The sequence below is a fragment of the Stomoxys calcitrans genome, chromosome 3, assembly GCF_963082655.1.
Source record: "Stomoxys calcitrans chromosome 3, idStoCalc2.1, whole genome shotgun sequence".
Classification (NCBI taxonomy): domain Eukaryota; kingdom Metazoa; phylum Arthropoda; class Insecta; order Diptera; family Muscidae; genus Stomoxys; species Stomoxys calcitrans.
In genome coordinates, this window is record NC_081554.1 from 187,779,808 (window position 1) to 187,800,548 (window position 20,741).

Genomic DNA, 20,741 nt, shown 5'->3' on the forward strand with positions numbered 1-20,741 from the left:
GCGATTACAAGTGATATGAGGCAATTCAAATTAAATGCTATTAAATGTTTTCAAATGCAAATAAAAAATTCAAAAGGTTTTCTTGTACAAACACAATATGTGTGTATGTGTGTGTGTGCATAACAAATGTTTGCTATGAGTAAGTGCTTTAAATGGGTTAAATGATTTTTTAACATTTAAGTTAAAATTTTTGAAGTATGAGTTGCATTAATTAAAATATTTTATAGTTTATCACAATGCCAAAGGATTATAGTCAACAATTAAAAAAAAAGTTTTTATGGTAAGCAATTTTAACAACGTTTTGCTTGAAGCATTTTCACATATTTACAACTACTCTGGTGTAAACAACATTTTGGTATGCTTTCTTTCTAATATTCCTACAATAATTTTTCCCTGTAGTTGTATTGAGTGTTAAAAACATGTGACGTATGAGCAATTTCTTAGTTTCATATCAGGGTAACTTATACGACACTGTGTGTCCAGAAAATTAATATTAATCATAAGACCTGGTGGTTTTTTGTTAACAATTCGCTTTTATTCTCTTCATTTTTGAATAAACAAGTCTTATATTATGTTTAAGAGTCATTGTACAGTAAGAAGAAAAACCAACATACTTGGCGGAAGTCTTTCATAATATATGGGAAGTACAGCCAACACAGTTTGTAGATGTCCTTCCTAACCTAACCATATAATAACTAAGTTTAAGATTCCCAGAGTATGAGTTATGTCTTGGCACCCACATAGGCCATTGTTGCTAGTGTTAATTATGTTAAAAGTAATAGTACTAGGAAATTTTTAAAATTTTTTTCACAGACTTTTCTCATTCTAAGAAAGTTTCTACTCTAAACATACTATTCTTCAGTTTAAATAGCTTTTGCTCATGTTGGTTTCGAAAAAAAACGATTACAGCAAAATAATTCTAGGAAATTTTTAAATCTGTTAAGAGCCTTTTCTGATACTAAGAAATGAATGAATGACCTGTATTTTACTGTTAACAGTTTAAACAAACTTTTGGATTCTTTTGTTTTTGGTTTTTTACTTTAGCTAAGATTTGTCCCTTGGGAATTCTATTATTCAATATCAATTTCCACTAATTTGCTTGCAAATGGGAAAACATTGAAATGCCCGGGTAAAATATATGCAAACCTTGATTGGATAAATAAATATTGCCACTAATGGTGCAACATTCCATTTGATGAAATGCAAATAACAAATAATAAATATACCCGCTATTTACTTCATTTATATTTAAATTATGACCCTCTAGTATATAAACTAAGTGCATGGTAATTTTTTAATTGAAGTATCTTATATTTTGATAAATAGATTGTGAAATGCTATAGTGGAAAATAAAATATTTTTAAAGGGGAGAATATTCATGGTATAGGAGTATAGGGGAGGAAATTATCTTCATGAAAATATTTGTTAAAAGAAGAATTTTTAATGGTTGTTAAAAAAAATATGTGTATACCCTCCACCATAGGATATATACTAATTTCGTCATTCTGTTTGTAACATCTCGAAATATGCGTCTGAGACTCCATAAAGTATATATTCTTGATCGTCATGTCATTTTAAGTCGATTTAGCCATGTCCGTCTGTCTGTCGAAAGCACTCTAACTTTCGAAGGAGTAAAGCTAGCCGCTTGAAATTTTGGACAAATACTTTTTATTAGTGTAGGTCGGTTGGGATTGTAAATAGGCCGAATCGGTCCATGTTTAGATATAGCTGCCATATAAACCGATGTTAGGTCTTGACTTCTTGAGCCTCTAGAGGGCGCAATTCTCTTCCGATTTGACTGAAATTTTGAACGTAGTGTTTCGATGTCACTTCCAACAACTGTGCTAAGTATGCTTCAAATCGGTTCATAATCTGGTATAGCTCTCATATAAACCGATCTTGGATCTTGACTTCTTGAGCCTGTAGAAGGCGAAATTCTACTCCGATTTGACTGAAATTTTGCTTGTAGTGTTTTGGTTTCATTTTCAACAACTGTTCTAAGTATGATTCAAATCGGTTCATAATCTGGTATAGCTCTCATATAAACCGATTTTGGCTGTCATATAAACACTAGAGGCTCAATTCTCATCTTCTCTCATGACCTTCAACTTACCTATCTTATATGGTCGGAATTGATCAATAGCTTGATACAGCTCCCATATAAACCGATCTACCGATTTTGCTCCTTGAGCCCCCACAAGGCGCAATTCTTATCCGAATGAACTGAAATATTACACAATGACTTCTACAATGTTCGGCATTCATTTATGGTCTGAATCGGACTATAACTTGATATAGCTCCAATAGCATAAAAGTTCTTATTCAATATTCTTTGTTTGCCTAAAAATTTTATTTTATTTTTTTTTTATTTTATTTTATTTTTTTATTTTATTTTATTTTATTTTATTTTATTTTATTTTATTTTATTTTATTTTATTTTATTTTATTTTATTTTATTTTATTTTATTTTATTTTATTTTATTTTATTTTATTTTATTTTATTTTATTTTATTTTATTTTATTTTATTTTATTTTATCTTATTTTATTTTATCTTATTTTATTTTATTTTATTTTATTTTATTTTATTTTATTTTATTTTATTTTGTTTTATTCTATTTTATTTTATTTTATTTTATTTAATTTTTTTTTATTTTATTTTATTTTATTTTATTTTATTTTATTTTACTTTATTTTATTTTATTTTATTTTATTTTATTTTATTTTATTTTATTTTATTTTATTTTATTTTATTTTATTTATTTTATTTTATTTTATTTTATTTTATTTTATTTTATTTTACTTTATTTTATTTTGTTTTATTTTGCTTTATTTTATTTTATTTTTGTTATTTTTCATCAGCCCTTGTGGCGTATGATTTACATTATATTTTAAATTCACCTAAAACGTATACGCCACCATGGATCACATTATCCAATATGTTACTGTTTAAAATCTTCATAATTAGCCAAGCATTCAAGCAACAGAGATATAATAAAAATATACTCTTAGATTCTTAATCCGTCATGAATTCATGCATGCAAGACAGATTTCAGAATGATATCTGCATAAGACATGTAAACAAGCATTTTATTGTTTAACAAGAAGGCTAAGGAAATCGAGGAGTTGACAACACGCTTGAAAGGCATTGTATTTTTATCGCTTATGATATTTACATGTTTATGAAAACATATGAACATGAAAAGCAAAGTCATGTTGTGATTCTTTTTCTCTTTTTTCTTTATGTCGAGGGGAATACTCACACGTATTTTGCCTACGTTTAGATATTGTAATAAGTACTTACATATTACAGCCAATTTTGTAAACATGGGCAACATATTGATATATATTTTTTTCTAAAGAAAGACTCAACAACTGTTTAAAGGTTAAAGACTTAAATAAAATCTTATTATGTATTTAGAAGAATTACAGAGTATGTTTTAGAAATAGAAAAATGTAAGCTCTTCCAGGTATAATGCAAAATGGAAGCCCTAGAAAGATATGAGCATACTTTTTTTACTTAAAATAGTTTCTTACAAAAAAAAACAATAGGCGCATACCATGGAGCTACAAAAAGGCATAGTATTTCATGAAGAATGTGAAAAATGAAAAAAATTTGCATGGCGCCTAAAATAGTTTAACTTACACCAATCAGATTAGACATTATGGGCCATCGTTTCATACTAACCGTCTCACCTTCTACTAACTCGTATGTGGCAAATGGAATGACAACATGAATATATCGCCCTACTCTGTTGGTTGATCTGACATGGTAAAGCAAGACATGGCGGAAACATTCGTCTTGATCGAACTACATGCCCCTTACCTACTTGTTGAAAGTCATCATATTAAAGAATACATTTTCAAATTTCTCTTTGCCTTCCTAAGCCATTAATGACTAGCGGCTGTCATATCGATCCCTATGGATTGTCTTTAATCATCATAACACCATTAATTCATTTATTTTCACATTTGCCGGGAAAAACAGACAAAGGACTCATAATAAAAATTTCCACAAATTAGGCCCGCCATAAGTCCCTTTCTGGTTTTTTGTCATTTTCTTGGGATGAAATTCCAATGGATGAATGGAAAACAAAAAATACAAACCATTATATTTTATTTTTATTTAATACCGCACACACACACACAAAGTGATATTTATTATATTAAATTACCAAATGTTAATGCAAACGATATATATTTTGTTTTTGTAAGGCAAGAAATCTTTCCGTTTACATCTAACACGTGGTGAGCATTTGCTTTTGTGACTATTGTTTAACATACAAATTCTGATAATGCAATAAATTCAATTTAAATATAAAATTACAATAAGGTCTTTCCGTTTCCACCATATATTTAGCAACTAAAGCTTAAATTGTGTAGCATACTTTCAGGATGAAACAATTTGATTCGTTATACAGGAAAGACATGCATACCAAGGTGCTATATTAAGATATAAAAGCCATTTTTTTTGCTACCATGATTAAATAACGCAAAAAGGCACAACGTAAAAAAATCTCAAAACTTTAAAAACTAAAGAGAAAAAAGCAAAATATAAAAAAATATGAAACACTGAGGCACTTAACTACTTTGCCAACAACATCCTTTCTTTCACTTTTTCCGTAACAACCATTACATGGGGCTGATGATGGGCCTATTTTCTATTTAGTAGCTATGTGTGTATGTTAGTATGGCAATTTGTTTGCTTAACAGCTTCCTTAAGGGACTTTAGTCTACGACCACCAACCGACACAAACGAACGAACAAACAAAGTGGTTAATTTTGTCACACAATTGCTAATAAACAACCACATAATAAGCCAATTTACTGTATATTGTTAAAATGGTCGTGGCCAGAAGAGAAGCAAAAGTAGCAGTGGCAGCAGCAGCAGTTCTGAAAGGATATTTCCTTTGGTCACTTGTTGTCATAACCTTTTCTTGCCAAGAAATGAAAAACAAGTTTTTTTTTCTTGCAATTGCTATCCCCTTTTACTTTCACACCTTCCGCTTTGAAAAGGCCAGGGATTAGGAAAAAGTCAGTACGTTCGTTTTGTCATGAACAAAATACCAAAGGTTCGCTCTCATGTGGGCATAGAGTTAGATTTTTTTTAAAATAAAGTTTTGAAATTGAGTTTTTATAGATTTCTAATTTCTACGAAGTGAAAATTTGTATTTTCCTGAATAAGAAAGCTATTTATAAAACTAAAATTAATAAAAACTATTAAAATAAAAAAAAATTGAGAAAAAAAAATAGAATTAAAATAAAATTAATTATATATGACGAGACTCGTTAAAGGGTTTTTGTTGTTTTATTTTCTAACAAAACGTATTTTCTGACCAACATGGGGCTAAAATTAGAGGTATTTTTGAGTAGAACACGAATCTGATATATATAAATATTTTCAGGGCCAAGTCACTCAGTGGCCCCTCCATCTTCCAAAACAACCCCCAAACCGGACTATAGAAAAATGGGGCTTAAATGAAAGATATTTGGGAGTAGAGCACGAATCTGATATCAACATTCGGACTTACTGTCTAGCGGACGCCCCACCCCCATAACAACCCCCAAATAGGACGTATTTGCTCACTATGACAATTTAGGGCTCAAAGAGAGTAGAGCACGATGTTGATAGATTTTAGGTTTTAGAATTCATGGTTAAATTATAGACGAAACTGAAGATGTTTGACGGTGAAAGAAAACACGAAACGTGTGTGCGCTTTTTAAACTAAGTGTTGACAAAAAGATAATAGCTAAAAAATCACCGTTAATATATATTCTTGATCCTCCATCCGTACGTCTGTCCCCCCGCAGGGGACCATTTAGGTAAAAAGTATAAAATAGCTCTTCACCACGGTCTGAAGTGGAATATTAAAGTTACCCAGGTATCGTGTTGTTTTGAGATTTCCTTAGCAATTGACTTCCTGGGTACGACACAACGTGGTACAAAAGCTGATAAACGTATGTTTATGTGGAGTATGATGGGGTTGGTAGGAAGGAAGGCAAGAAGGATGGATGAAGCGATGGGACGACGGATGGGTGAGCAGTTAGTAGGTTGCATCGAAAAGGTCGGTGAGCTGAGGTCGGCTGGACCATGAAGTTTCGGAGCAGGTTGTGAGGAGATAGATGTGGTGATGGACGGATGAAGCGATATGACGATATATGGATGAGCAATTAGTGGGCTGCATCGAAAAGTTCGGTGAGCTGAATATGGCTGGACCATGTAGTCTTGGAGCTGGTCGGGTGGATGTGTGTGGAATTCTGATGTTTTGAAAGTTCGGTGTACTGCTGTTTTAGCTCAGACTTGTGCTGAGTCATTTTGTCTATCTGTCCATCGGTCTGTCCGTCTGTCTGTCCGTCTTTCTGTCCATCTGTCTGTCCATCTGTCTGTCCGTCTATCTGTCCGTATGTCTGTCCGTCTGTCTGTCCGTATGTCTGTCTGTCTGTCTGTCTGTCTGTCTGTCTGTCTGTCTATCTGTCCATCTGTCCGTCTGTCTGTCCGTCTGTCTGTCCACCTGTCTGTCCGTCTGTCTGTCTGTCGGTTTGTCCGTCTGTCTGTCTGTTTCTCCGTCTGTCTATCTGTATGCCTGTCTGTCTACCTCTCTGTCTATCTGTCTACCTGTCTGTCTGTCTGTCCGTCTGTCTATCTGTCTGTCTGTCCGTCTGTCAATCCGTCTGTCTGTCCGTCCATCTGTCTGTCCGTCTGTCTTTCTGTTTGTCGGTCTGCCTGTCCGCCTTTCTGTCTGTCGGTATGCTTATCGGTCTGTCTATCTGTCTGTCTGTCCTAACTTTCAAAGAAATAAAGCTAGGCGCTTGAAATTTTGCACAAATGCTTCTTATTAGTTTAGCTTCGTTGGGATTGTAAATGGGCCATATCAGTCCATATTATGACAGAGCTGCCATATAAACCGGATCTCGGATTTTGACTTCTTGAGCCCCTAGAGGGCCCAATTCTTATCCGATTTGGCTGAAATTTCGCATAAAGTATTCTGTTCTGACCTGCAATAACTATACCAAAAATTGTTCAAATCGGTTCATAACCTTATATAGCTGCCGTATAAACCGATCTCAGATCTTGATTTCTTGAGCCTCTAGAGGGCGCAATTCTTATTTGATTTGTGTGAAATTTAGTGTGAGGTATTCTGTTTTAGCTTTTAATAACTTTACTGAGGATGGTCCAAATCGGCTCATAATCGGATATTGCTGCCATATAAACCGATCTCGGATCTTGACTTTTTGAGCCTCTAGAGGGCGTAATTCTTATCCAACTATGCCGAAATTTGGCATGAAGTGTTTCGTTCAGACTTCCAATAACTGAATTAAGAATGGTTCAAATAGGTTCACAGCCTGTCGAAGTTGCCATATAAACCGTTCTCGGATCATGACTTCTTGGGCCCCTAGAGGGCCCAATTCTTATCCGACTCGTCTGAAATTTCGTGTGATTTCTGTTCTGTTCTGTTCTGACTTTCAATAACTGTACTTAAAATGGTCCAAATCGGCTCATAATCGGATATTGCTGCCATATATACCGATCTCGGATCTTGACTTTTTGAGCCTCTAGAGGGCGTAATTCTTATCCGACTATGCTGAAATTTCGCTTGAGGTGTTTCGTTCAGACTTCCAATAACTGGATTAAGAATGGTTCAAATCGGTTCATAGCCTGTCATAGCTGCCATATAAACAGATCTCGGATTATGATGTCTTGAGCCTCTAGAGGGCGCAATTCTTATCCGATTCGTCTGAGGTATCCTGTTCTGGCTTTCAATAACTGTACTTAGAATGATTCAAAACGGCTCATAATCGGATATAGCTGCCATATGAACACATCTCGGATCATGCCTTTTTGAGCCTCTAGAGGGCGCAATTCTTATCCCATTTATCTGAAATTTTGTGTGTGGTATTACCTGATATAGCTGCCATATACACCGATCGCCAGATTTGACTTGTACAGCCTCTAGGGGGTGCAATCATTTGGCTGAAATTTTAAATGTATTTTTTATGACATCTAACAAGCACGGTCCAGTGGTGCCGGTCCGGTGTAGGTCTACCTCCTGCATATTTGATCCACGGTGAAGAGTATATAAGATTCGGCCTGGCCGAACTTAAAGCGATTTTGCTTGTTTTACATAAATCTTACAAGGCTAATAAAACAATTTTAAACCAACTAGAAAGGCAACGAAATATTCTTGAGCACATCCTGCCATTTGACTAAATTACGAAATAACATCAATTAAAGAAAATAAATCTCACAGGAGGATTGATTGTCATTCTTGATGTTATCCTAAGGCACTGCCACCTCATTTCAGGTAGGTAAAGGCATGAAACCATTTCAAATTGCTCAAAATGCCCAGAATCATCTCCAAATGGGGAAGAAGAAGAAGAATATGTCGGCAGTGGCAGCAATAAAAACTATGGTCCCATGGTAATCACATCATAAGACATCAAATTGTGGGCAATTAAAACAGGATATTAAAATTGTCAAGGAAATTGAAAGGATTTCAAACAAATTCTTATCTAAGATGTAAATTAAGTTAAGAACAAAAGTGTGTATGTGTTAGAGAGATAGAGAGCAAGGAAAATATTGTTACATGTTGGATAAAAAACTAAAAAAAGTAACAAACATTTAAATTGACATTGACATTTACATCACATAGTTACATTTATTTGATTTAATTTTTTGTCATAAAAAGTTTAATTGCAAGCAATTGCTTACACCAACACAAAAAGTCCTTTTTTAACTTTTTGCATTTTTTTTTTTTGTTTTTTGGGTTAATTTTGGTAGTTGACGATTTTTTTTTTCTAAACTTTTCCCTTGGTATTTACAAAACAGTTTTTGTTATTTTATTTGTTGTTCCTTGCAAAATAAACAAGGAGTTTTTCTTGTTTTTTAAAGGTGCTTTTTTTGGGCCATCCTTTATTAAATTGGCTTAGTTCTCCATCTGCACAATAGCGTTTATCCCGGCCTAACGATTTGTTGAATCCCATGTCCCAAAACTTTTAACATAGACTATGTTTTTGTTTTGGCTGGCAGCACCAGCAGAAGCAGCAGCAGAAGGGGATTTATTTTCCCGTTTTAAGGATTTTATTTTGCCAACGTGTATTGCACACAAAATGCCAATTAAATCTAAGTAACGTAGGGAGAGAGAGATAGATGGAGAGAGATTGTGAATGTCAAAAAATGGCAAACACTTCATTAACTGCCCACAGAAAAAAAGGATTCGCTGGGCGAAGGTTCTGTAAAAATGGCACTCAAGGGTCAATTTTGGTGTTATTGGGGTATTTAAAAAGGGAAAGTTTCGGTCTTGTTGTCACCATAACAGAACAATTTTCTGTAAACACCAATTAAATGTGGTTAAACACCCATAACACAAATTATTTTCCTAGCTAATTTTTTTCTCTTCAAACTATTTTTGTTTATTTTGTCCACAAACTATTTTTAAGTATTTTTTGGAGTGTTTTTTATTATTTTGGGAGTGAAATTGAGGGAGAGATAGATGGTGATTTGGGGATATTGGAAACCAAGCAACAGTACTGATTGGAGCAACGTAATTGGGAAAATCCATGCTTATCTTGGTCTTACTTCATCTCGCTGTGTCACCTGGGTAGCTACCTTAAACTTTCGTTAAAGGTAGTGAGCTAAAATGTGTCACGAGTTCATCTGTAGAACGATAAAAAGATAGTTTGGGGCATCGGATTAGTAGCCCATTACCCGAAAAATTTGAAACAAGTAAAAACCTTGCTAAGTTCAGCCGAGCCTGTAAAAATTCATAGTCGAAGTAATTGTGCAAAACTTCAGCCAAACCATAAACAATTGCGTCCTCTAGAGGCTCAAGAAGTCAAGATCCGAAGTCGGTTTATATGGGAGCTACATCAGGTTATGAACCGATTTGAACAATACTTGGTGACCAAACCAAAAAACTTTATGCGAAATTTCAGCCAAATAGGGTAATAATTGCACCATCTAGCGGCTCCAGAAGTCAAGATCCTTAATCGGTTTACATTGAAGTTATATCAGGTTATGAACCGATTTGGACCATACTTAACACAGACCTTAGAAGTTAAAACAAAACACTTCATGCAAAATTTCAGCCTAATCGGATAACTATTGCGCCCTCTAGAGGTTCAAGAGGTTAAAATCCGAAATCGTTTTACATGGGAGCTAAATCAGGTAATGAACCGATTTAGACTATACTTGGCACAGTTGTTGATGATCAAACCAAAAAAACCCTTCATGCGAAATTTCAGCCAAATCAGTTAATAATTGCGCCCTCTAGCGGCTAAAGAATGAAGATCCGAGATCGGTTTACATAAGTCAAAATAAAACACCTGATGCAAATTTTCAGCCTAATCGGATAACTATTGCGCCCTCTAGAGGGTCAAGAGGTAAAAATCCGAAATCGTTTTATGTGGGAGCCAAATCAGCTGATAAACCGATTTGGACCGAACTAGGCACAGTTGTTTTAAGGGCAAACCAAAACACTTCTTGCAAAATTTCAGCAAATCCGAATATTAATTGCGCCCTCTAGAGGCTCAAGAAGTTAAGATCAAAAATTCGTTTAAATGGGAGCTATATCAGATTATGAACCGATTTGAGCCATACTTCACGCTGTTGTTGGTTCAAATGTTCAGCCTAAACGGATAATAATTGCGCCCTCTAGAGCCGCAAGAAGTCAAGATTCGAAATCGGTTTATAAAAAAGCTATATCAAGCTATAACAGATCAACCATCAGCCAGCAGTCGTTCTGCAATTGTAAAGGGTGATTTTTTTGAGGTTAGGATTTTCATGCATTAGTATTTGACAGATCACGTAGGATTTCAGACATGGTGTCAAAGAGAAAGATGCTCAGTATGCTTTGACATTTCATCATGAATAGACTTACTAACGAGCAACGCTTGCAAATCATTGAATTTTATTACCAAAATCAATGTTCGGTTCGAAATGTGTTCATTCACCGTAACGTTGCGTCCAACAGCATCTTTGAAAAAATACGGTCCAATGATTCCACCAGCGTACAAACCACACCAAACAGTGCATTTTTCGGGATGCATGGGCAGTTCTTGAACGGCTTCTGGTTGCTCTTCACTCCAAATGCGGCAATTTTGCTTATTTACGTAGCCATTCAACCAGAAATGAGCCTCATCGCTGAACAAAATTTGTCAAAATTTGAACACATTTCGAACCGAACACTGATTTTGGTAATAAAATTCAATGATTTGCAAGCGTTGCTCGTTAGTAAGTCTATTCATGATGAAATGTCAAAGCATACTGAGCATCTTTCTCTTTGACACCATGTCTGAAATCCCACGTGATCTGTCAAATACTAATGCATGAAAATCCAAACCTCAAAAAAATCACCCTTTAATAAGCCAGTGTTAAACTGGAGGCCATCGTAGCGCAGAGGTTAGCATGTCCGCCTATGACGCTGAACGCCTGGGTTCGAATCCTGACGAGACCATCAGAAAAAATTTTCATAGGTGATTTTTCCCTCCTAATGCTGGCGACATTTGTGAGGTACTATGCCTTGTAAAACTTCTCTCCAAAGAGGTGTCGCACTGCGGCACGCCCTTCGGACTCAGCTATAAAAAAAGGACCCTTATCATTGAGCTTAAGCTTCATTCTGACTGCACTCATTGATATGTGAGAAGTTTTCCCCCTGTTCCTAAGTGGAATGTTCATGGGCAAAATTTGCATTTGCAATTTGAATTGTGAAACTTAAACTCACCATTCGGTATTTGCACTGATCTCATACTTTGAAACGCAGAGCATGGGCAGACCAAATGATATTGCAGTGGTGGTTAACTTATATACCTGAGTTGGTGGGTATCCAAAGTTCAGCCCGGCCCAACTCAATGCCTTTTTACTTGTAATAAATTATATATCGTTGGGATAGGTTAAAAAGAGTGCGGTCTTTAATCCCCCCCATTCCACTAAGGCCAACACCGAAGCCGCTAATCGGCTTGTTGTGCGACCTATATACCAAGCACCCATAAATACGGATCTAGCGATTGAATGTCTTTCATTCATAAATGGTGTATCAGTTACCCGATTTGCCATATAGAGCATTCTCCAAATACACGTTCTTGAATCAGCATAAAAGGTACATTTATTTCCCGTTTTTGCTGAAATTTCGTACTTCGAGTTGTGTTAGACCCCTTGACATACGTGCAGAGTTTTATACAAATCGAACCATATTTCAATAGAGCTGCCATAGGTTTCCCAAAATATCGCCCATTTATTTTCCGTTTTTCCTGAAATTTCGAACGTCGAGTTGGGTTAGACCCCTTGATGTATGTGCAAAGTTTTGTCCAAATCGCAAAATTTTTTGATAAAACTGCAATGGATTTCCCAAAATAGTGAATTTTTTCCCAAATTTTGGCGATATGTGATCTATATATAAACCTCCGGGTTGATGGATATCCAAAGTTAGGACGGGCCGAACATAACTCCTTTTCATTTGTTTTGTATACTCATCATTTCATACTTTGTAACATCATACCGTGTGCAGTAATATTGGGTTGCCCAAAAACTAATTGCGGATTTTTTAAAAGAAAGTAAATGCATTTTTAATAAAACTTAGAATAAACTTTAATCAAATATACTTTTTTTACACTTTTTTTCTAAAGCAAGCTAAAAGTAACAGCTGATAACTGACAGAAGAAAAAATGCAATTACAGAGTCACAAGCCGTTGAAAAAATTTGTCAACGCCGACTATACGAAAAATCCGCAATTACTTTTTGGGCAACCCAATAGTATGCCTTAGGCGTCATTTTTCTGAAGGCTAAAGTCCTCTGCTTCAAACTACTTAGATATTGAAAAATAATCAACTCACTATTTAAAAAGTTCTTAACACTCATAACACTGCAAAATGGTGGTAATACAAATGACAATTTGCCCCTGAACATTCCAATAAAGAACAGGGGCAAACTTCTCATATATCGCCGAGTGCTGACCGATTCAAGTTTAAGTTAAATAATAAAGGGTCGCCTTTTTGTAGTCGAGTCCGAACCGTGTGCCGCTGTGTTACACCTCTTTGGGAAGAAGTTTCTACATGGCATAGCACCTCACAAATGTCGCCAGCATTAGGAGGGGATGACTACAGCGACAATTTTTTCTGATGTTCTCTCCAGGATTCGAAGTCAGGCGCTCAGTGTCATTGGCAGACATGCTAAACTATGCGCTACGGCAGCCTTTGTCTTTTAAAATAATTTACCTCACCTTTTAAAATAATTTCTTTACAACATTTATTGGCCCAGTCTGCGTATGATTACTTTTTGATAATGATCCATACATCATACGCCACCTTGTTTCTAAATATGGAAAAAAATGGTAAATATTAAAAATATTGCAAAGAGAACTAATTCATTAAACGTAAAAAAGGGCCAAGGAGATCACATAAAAGATCCACGAAGTTAAGTTCGAATTGCTTTAGCAACCGCCTTATTTGCCAGATTTTGGTCAACCGGACTATTGTTTGTTTCCAAAGTTAAGAAAATGACAGTAATGCAGATATGGAAGCTGGAAAGTTACAGTTGAAGGCTATTTTGAGGAGCTAGATAGTTCTTACTACAAAAAGTGTGTCGAAGTTATTAAAAATCGCTGGAAAAAGGGTATCGAGCTGAAAGGAGACTATGTTCAGCAAATAAGAGAACTTTCCCTTATCTCTAAACCTTAACTTTAGGACCGCCCTCGTACATAACCAAGGTGGTGGGTATCAAAAGTTTGGCCAGTACGAATTTTATATGCTTTGGGAGGCATATTGCTATCAATAGAACAAACAAGCAAACTTTTTAATACACCGTGTCTCGCAAACTATTCAAAAATAGGCATTTTCAAAAATTTGGTGAAAATCGAAAAAAATTTGAAAAAATCGAAAAACTATATACTTGGGTTTATTTGTATTCATACCTAAAAATAAGTCAGAACGGCCTAGAGTCCTTTTGATACCCTACACCACATTGGCTATGCAGGTTATGTCATCGAAACTAAGTCATCAAAATTTTAAATGTAGAATTTCGTCCAAAATGCAGACCTTGTAAGGGAATTATAAGAAAAATTCTTGTACAAAATATTGAGAAGATAGTTTGATAAATGCGTTAGCAAAGACATTAAAAGTAAAAATCAGGAAATACGTATATATGGAGCTATATCTACATCGGACAAGATTTCTATGAAATTTACCAGTAATAAGAAAAGTCATAAAAGAAACCTAAGTGACAAACTTTGCGAGGTTCGGTAAACAAATGACCAAACCATTGAAATATTAGTCAAAATCGGACGAAAATATATATGAGAACTATTTTAACAGATTTTAACCAAAATCGATATACACAGTCATCATCTAAATGATTATGAATTAAATCAAATTCACCCGTAATGTCGAGACCCATAAGAGACTCCCTTGTGCCAAATTTCTTGAGAATCGGTTAATAAATGACAATACTATTGCAGTATTGGTACAAATCGGTCGAACATACATATGGGAGTTATATCCAAATCTAAACCGATTTCTTCCAATTTCAATGAGCTTCGTATCTAGGCCAAAAAAGATGCCTGTGCCAAATTTGAAAACAGTCGAATGAAAATTGCGACATTTGTTCACAAATGAACATAGGCACACCGACAGACAGACGGACATAGCTAAATCGACTCAGAAACTGATTATCAGTCTATCGGTATACTTTTCAATGGGTCAAGCTCTCTTTCTTCTTGGTGTTACAAACAAATTCACTGTACCACAGTAGTAATGTAGTGATGTAGGGTATAATTTGAAGATATCCTGGAAGAGGAATATGGAGCAAAGGGGTCGTAGAGCACTGTGCGCTTTTTACTCTGGCAGGAGGAACTTCGGTAGGAAGTTGGCGGTAGCCCCTAACTGGCGCACAAGTAGACTGAGAAGAATCTCCGACTATCTGATATCGGTACCGTTTGGGATTAGAACATTCTGAATTCGTTTTCCATATGCACTTAAATGATAATATGCACTTTATGGGGTGCACCTCCAGTTTCGCTGAAATTTAGTATGTAGATGTGGCTTGACCCCAGGAATACGAGTCAGAAGTACGTTTTTGGGCAAAGAGCCCTGGGCCCCCCTTGGCGCCAAATTTAACCCTTTGGGGGGAAGTTGCCCAACCTATGCAATATGGAAATAAAATGAAGGGTATTTTCGAGTAAATTACGAATATGTTTTTAGGCAAAGGCCCCTGCGACCTCCTATGGCCTAAATTCCACCCCTTGGGGGGAAGTGGTCCAAACCTAAGCAATATGGATATCTAATGAACGGCGTTGTCGAGTATATTACGGATATTCAAAAACATGTCTAAAAATTTGACCCGGGAAGGACCTAGGGGGGTCTTGAGAAATTTTAACCCTGTTAACTTAGGCAATATGGGTATCAAATGAAAGGTACGAAGGAGTAGATTACGATAAAAACAAGTAAAACCGTGCTAAGTTCGGCTGGGCCGAATCTTATATACCCTCCACCATAAATCGCATTTGCAAAATTTCAGGCAAATCGAGTAATAATTGCCCTCCATAGGCTTAAAAAGTCAAACTGGGAGATCGGTTCATATGGCATCTACATCAGGTTATATACCTATTTAGACAATACTTGCAACAGACGGACGGACGGACAGATGGACGGACAGACATACAGACGGACGGACGGACGGACAGACGGACGGACTTGGCTAGATCGACTTAAAATGTCATCACGATCAAGAATATATATTCTTTATCCTCGAAATATGCGTCTAAGAGCATATTTCGAGGTGTTACAAACGAAATGACGAAATTAGTATACCCCCCATCCTATGGTGGAGGGTTTAATAGATTAAATTCTTAAAAATCTCCACAGAAAACAAAGAAAAAATTTTCAAAAAAATTCAGCTTTTCAAGGTTCTCAAGACCCTGTAGGGGGAAGACCCCCGTCCTTTCCGGGTCCAATTTTTACATATTCATGTTTTTGCATATTCGTAATCTACTCGATAAATTGATTATGCCTAGGTTGGACCACTTCCCCCCAAGGGCGGGGTTTTTGGTTTCGGACTTCAGATTCGTGTTCCTGAGGTCAAAACTAGGCTGAGAGGAGAGGGGGCGCAAAAAATTAAAAAATCGGTTGTACCATCTTCACTGATGGCACAACGTTGGAGTCAGGCGTTGGATTGGTTTGATATTTCTCTGAGACTATCAAACGTGTGTACGTGCCTTTCAGGTAGAGGTTTGGCCGAAAATGAAGTACAACTCACATGTGAGGACTGGAGCTTCAAAATCATCGCTGGAGCTGCTAGACCATGTACAGAGGAGAGCGATGGCGTTGATTGATATTGCCCCCCTAAAATATCGTCGCTATGTGGGTTATTTGGCGCTGTTATATCTGTATTTTCATGGCGTGTGTTCGGCTGATATTCGTCTTCTGATTCCTGAAGTTAGTATGTTCTTTCAGGGATACCAGACATTTCAGACACCCATTTGTAATTGATTGGCCAGCGGACCGCAAAAAGCATTATAGAGAGAGTTCTTTTTTCGCCCGAACCGTTCGTATGTGGAATCGATTTCCGGCTATCCGGCATCCAGAGATTTAAGACAAATGTCAATAAACACTACATCCTTTTGGCCCCTCCAATTTCTAATTTCCTTTCGCCAACGCAATGCACTGCATTCATAGGGGACATCCTTGCGTATTGGTTGGAAGAAAAAAAAGAGAAATTCTGGTGAAGGATCTGCCGCCCTCAAAAAACAGGATTTATGTGGACAGCATTTCGGTGCTCAAAGCCTTGAGTTCTCGCACGGTGAGGTCAAGATGTGTGATTGTTTGGAGTCCCTAGATAGGCTCCAGGTCAACGATGTGGATCTGATATGTGTTCCTGGACATGAAGGGATTTCGAGAAATGAAGGTTCGAACGAATGCCCCAGTAGGGGTTCGTCTGCATTGAGCGAATCAGTCACTGGTCTTGCTGGACGTGCTATTTGACCATCCACTAAAAATAGTAGAAGAGATGGTCAAATCGGGGTCGGTGGCGATATGAGGCTCAACGGCTGATTGCCGGGCCGCTAAGGCGCACGAAGAATTTACTGACGTTTGATAAGAGGTCGCTGAGCACATTGACAGGAGTCAAAACCTCACACTGTGCCATAGACCGCATGGCGGCGCACTTGGGAATACCACATAATGATATATGCAAGAGTTGTCATAATGAGCAAGAGAGGAAGATTATCAAGCACTTGCTCTAGGCAGTTCAACTGCGATCTAGATGATCTTGAGAACGTACCACTGGGATGTCTCCCGAGATTTGTGTACGGAACGGGATGGTTCCGATGCACAGTGGGATAGAAACGAAAAACTAGAAACGAAAAAAATTTCAATGAAATTTTCTCTAAAGAAAAAATTTTCTCTCAATAAAATAAGCTTACAACAAAATTCACCTTAAATTTTCTTTTCAAACAAATTTTCCAGATAAAATACCGATAAAATTTCCTTGAAAACAAAATTTCAATACAGATATCTCTTCAAATAAAATTTCAATGAAATGTTCTTAAAATAAAAATTTTTGCAGAAAAATTCTCTAAATGCAGCATTCTAATGTAATTTTTCTTTAAGTGTAAACATCTGTGAAATTTTTCCCGAAGAAACAATTTCAATAATATTTTCTCTAAGGAAAAATAACTTTAAAATATTCTCCAAATTGGATTTGAGTAGCCGAGTATACATTTTAGCAAAATCTGGCAGTTTAGCCGCTATATCTTTGAATTTTAACATAAATTGCACATTTTTTCAATAACATTAAGTTTTAGCTCAGTGTTAGGAAAACTGAGTATGAGTTGAAGAATTATCCTGTATTATGCGCCGCTGTGTTATCTACAGCAGTATGTAAGTATGTAGTCCAATATGAGTTTCCTTTGAGTTTGTAACACGATAAAAATAGACGGACAAATTGACCCATGGAAACATAAAATATTTTCAAACTTCTAAAATGTGATTCCTTTGAAGTGTGTGTTCAAAAAAGCGATTAAACCAGTAAGGAAGGGCAAAAGTCGGGCCGGGCCGACTGTATAATACCCTACAGCTACCACAGCAGAACAATGTGGGAGCTATATCCCATTCTGAACCTATTTTGATGGACCTCGGCGGTTGTTTCAAATGGGTATTAAACAATCCGCATCACATTTCAAGCAAATATGTTCAAACTGTAATAACTACTGCTCACAAATGACAACATTATTGCAAATTACCTTAAATCTGACTAACATATAGAAATGGAGCTATATCTAAATCTAAAACGATTCAGAGCAAACTTCTCAGATATTGTGGTAGTAGCAGAAAATGTAGTGCAAAATTTTGGCAATATTGCTCAATAAGAGAGCTTGCAGTAGCTTTTGGGGCGAAAATCGGGCGATATACATATAAGGCACATATATCTAAATCTGAACCGATTTCTATGAAATTCGCAGCAATGTCCAGAGTCATAAGAAAATCGCTTCTGTCAAATTTCGAGAGAATCGGTTAATAAATGAGCATTTTATTGCAATATTTCTCAAAATCGGATGAACATACATATAGAAGCTATATCTAAATCTGAACCGATTTCAAACAAACTTCTCAGATATTCTGTTAGTCGCCGAGGAAAGTGTTGTGAGAGTTTTGGCAAGATTTATCAATAAATACACTTGCAGTAGCTCTAGAAGTAAAAATCAGGCGATATATATAAATAGCAGCTATATTTAAATCTGAACCGATTTCTATGAAATTCACCAGTACTATTATAAGTCATAAGAATAACCCTCCTGCCAAATTTCGAGAGAATCAGTTAATAAATGAGCACTTTATTGAAATATTTCTCAAAATCGGACGAACATATATATGGGAGCTATATCCAAACCTAAACCGATTTCAATGAAATTCACCAGCAATGTCGAGAGTCAGAAGAAAACCCTTTCTGCTAAAATTCGTCAGAATCGGTTAACATATGACAATTTTATTGCATTATTACTGCAAATCGGAAGAACATATATATGGGAGCTATATCCCAATATGAACCGATTTTTTCCAATTTCAATTGGCTTCGTCTCTAGGCCAAAAAATATACCTGTACCAAATTTTAAGGCGATCGGATGAAAATTGCGACCTGTAGTTTGTACACAAATTAATATGGACAGAAAAACAGAAAGACACACGGACATAGCTAAATCGAATCAAAAAGTGATTCTGAGTCGATCGGTATGCTTATTAATGAGTCTATCTATCTTCCTTCTGGCTGTTACAAACATATTCACTAAGTTATAATACCCCGTACCACAGTAGTGGTGTAGGGTATAAAAAATGTTATTGGGCTTGAACACAATTCTAAGTTTTTTGTCCAGAAATGCAACTTTCCTACAATTTTTGTACTTTTTTACCTAACTTTTATTAAAAAATAATTATTCGATTTTTTATACATAATCGTTTAAAGTTATCCCATTTGCATGAAAAAATTATTTTTCGTTCATTTGTGCATGTTAGTTGTTAACACTTTAGATTTTGGTATATACTTTTTTAAGAACTCTTCCAACTATTTCTTAAACTTACCTCTTGTTCAGCACAATGAAATTTGTTGAAGAAAAATTCCAAATAAATGTTACACTTTCGATTATTGCTTTTACAATTGTTACCAAAGTAAGATTTTTCTTCAAATGCACAACATACAGATTTTTAATGCAATTTTTCACAGAAATGGCTTTTCAATTTTTCTGTCACTTTAACACAAATATTTCTTTTTTTTTGTTATTTTTCTTTTTTAATTCAATTTCTCTTATGTTTTCTTTAATATTTCAAATAAACGTTACAGTTTCCAATTTCAAATCAACACAGAGAGTGAAGAGAGCTCCAATTCACTTTACACCAAAGAGATAAGGGAATTGAGTGCTCTGTTTGTGTGGGTGTGTTTGTGTGTGTTGTGTTTGATATTCCAAAAAATTTTCTCTTGCGACGAAAAACAAACGTTAGCGGCAACGCGTTATCAACGAATGTTCAACTGGCCATTGAATCGCTGTACTTTTATATACGACAATGACGAAGTTAGTTTTGTTACCGTCGTGACCACTCGGCAGATTCGGCATAACATTCGGCCATCGTAACAACATCCTGTTGCTGGTGGAATGTGCTGTGCTGTAGTATGTGTGTGTGTATGAATATATCTGTGATTCATTGATTAAAACACCATAAGGTACATTGGAGCTTTCTTATTGAAAAGGTTGTGGTCTTGGCTAAAGGTTTGAAAACTTTTATGACAACAAATATGTTATGTTTAGAGGTTGGCAGAAAAATGTGTGTGGGGTGTTGTTAATGTTTTCCTTTCTTTAGTGACGTCATTGATATATGGGTGTTATTATTTGATTTTCCGTGTGTGTGTGTGTGCAAAGAGGGATGCCATTGAAGGAAATAAATATTAAAAGATCGTAAATTATTATTATTATTAGATATTTATACCCTACTCCACTACTGTGGTACAGAGTATTGTAACTCAGTGCATGTGTTTGTAACACCCAGAAGGAAGAGAGATAGAGCCATTGATAAGTATACCGATCGACTCAAAGTCACTTTCTGATTCGATTAAGCTATGTCTGTCTGTCCGCCTGTCTGTCTGTGCGTCTTTCCATGTTAATTTGTGTTCAAACTACAGGTCGCAGTTTTCATCCGATCGTTTTCAAATTTGATACAGACATGTTTTTCGGCCTAGAGACAAAGCCTATTAAAATTGGAAAAAATTTGT

General features: G+C 35.8%; 1 long non-coding RNA gene across 1 annotated transcript in view; it reads right to left on the reverse strand.

The window, feature by feature from the left end:
- Positions 1-20,013, reverse strand: part of LOC106081377 (uncharacterized) — a 76,996-nt gene extending 56,983 nt beyond the window's left edge. The window contains exon 1 of the long non-coding RNA XR_001220354.2: positions 19,559-20,013. This is a non-coding gene — a long non-coding RNA (uncharacterized LOC106081377). The remainder of the gene's footprint in view (positions 1-19,558) is intronic.
- Between the last annotated feature and the right edge of the window lie 728 nt (positions 20,014-20,741).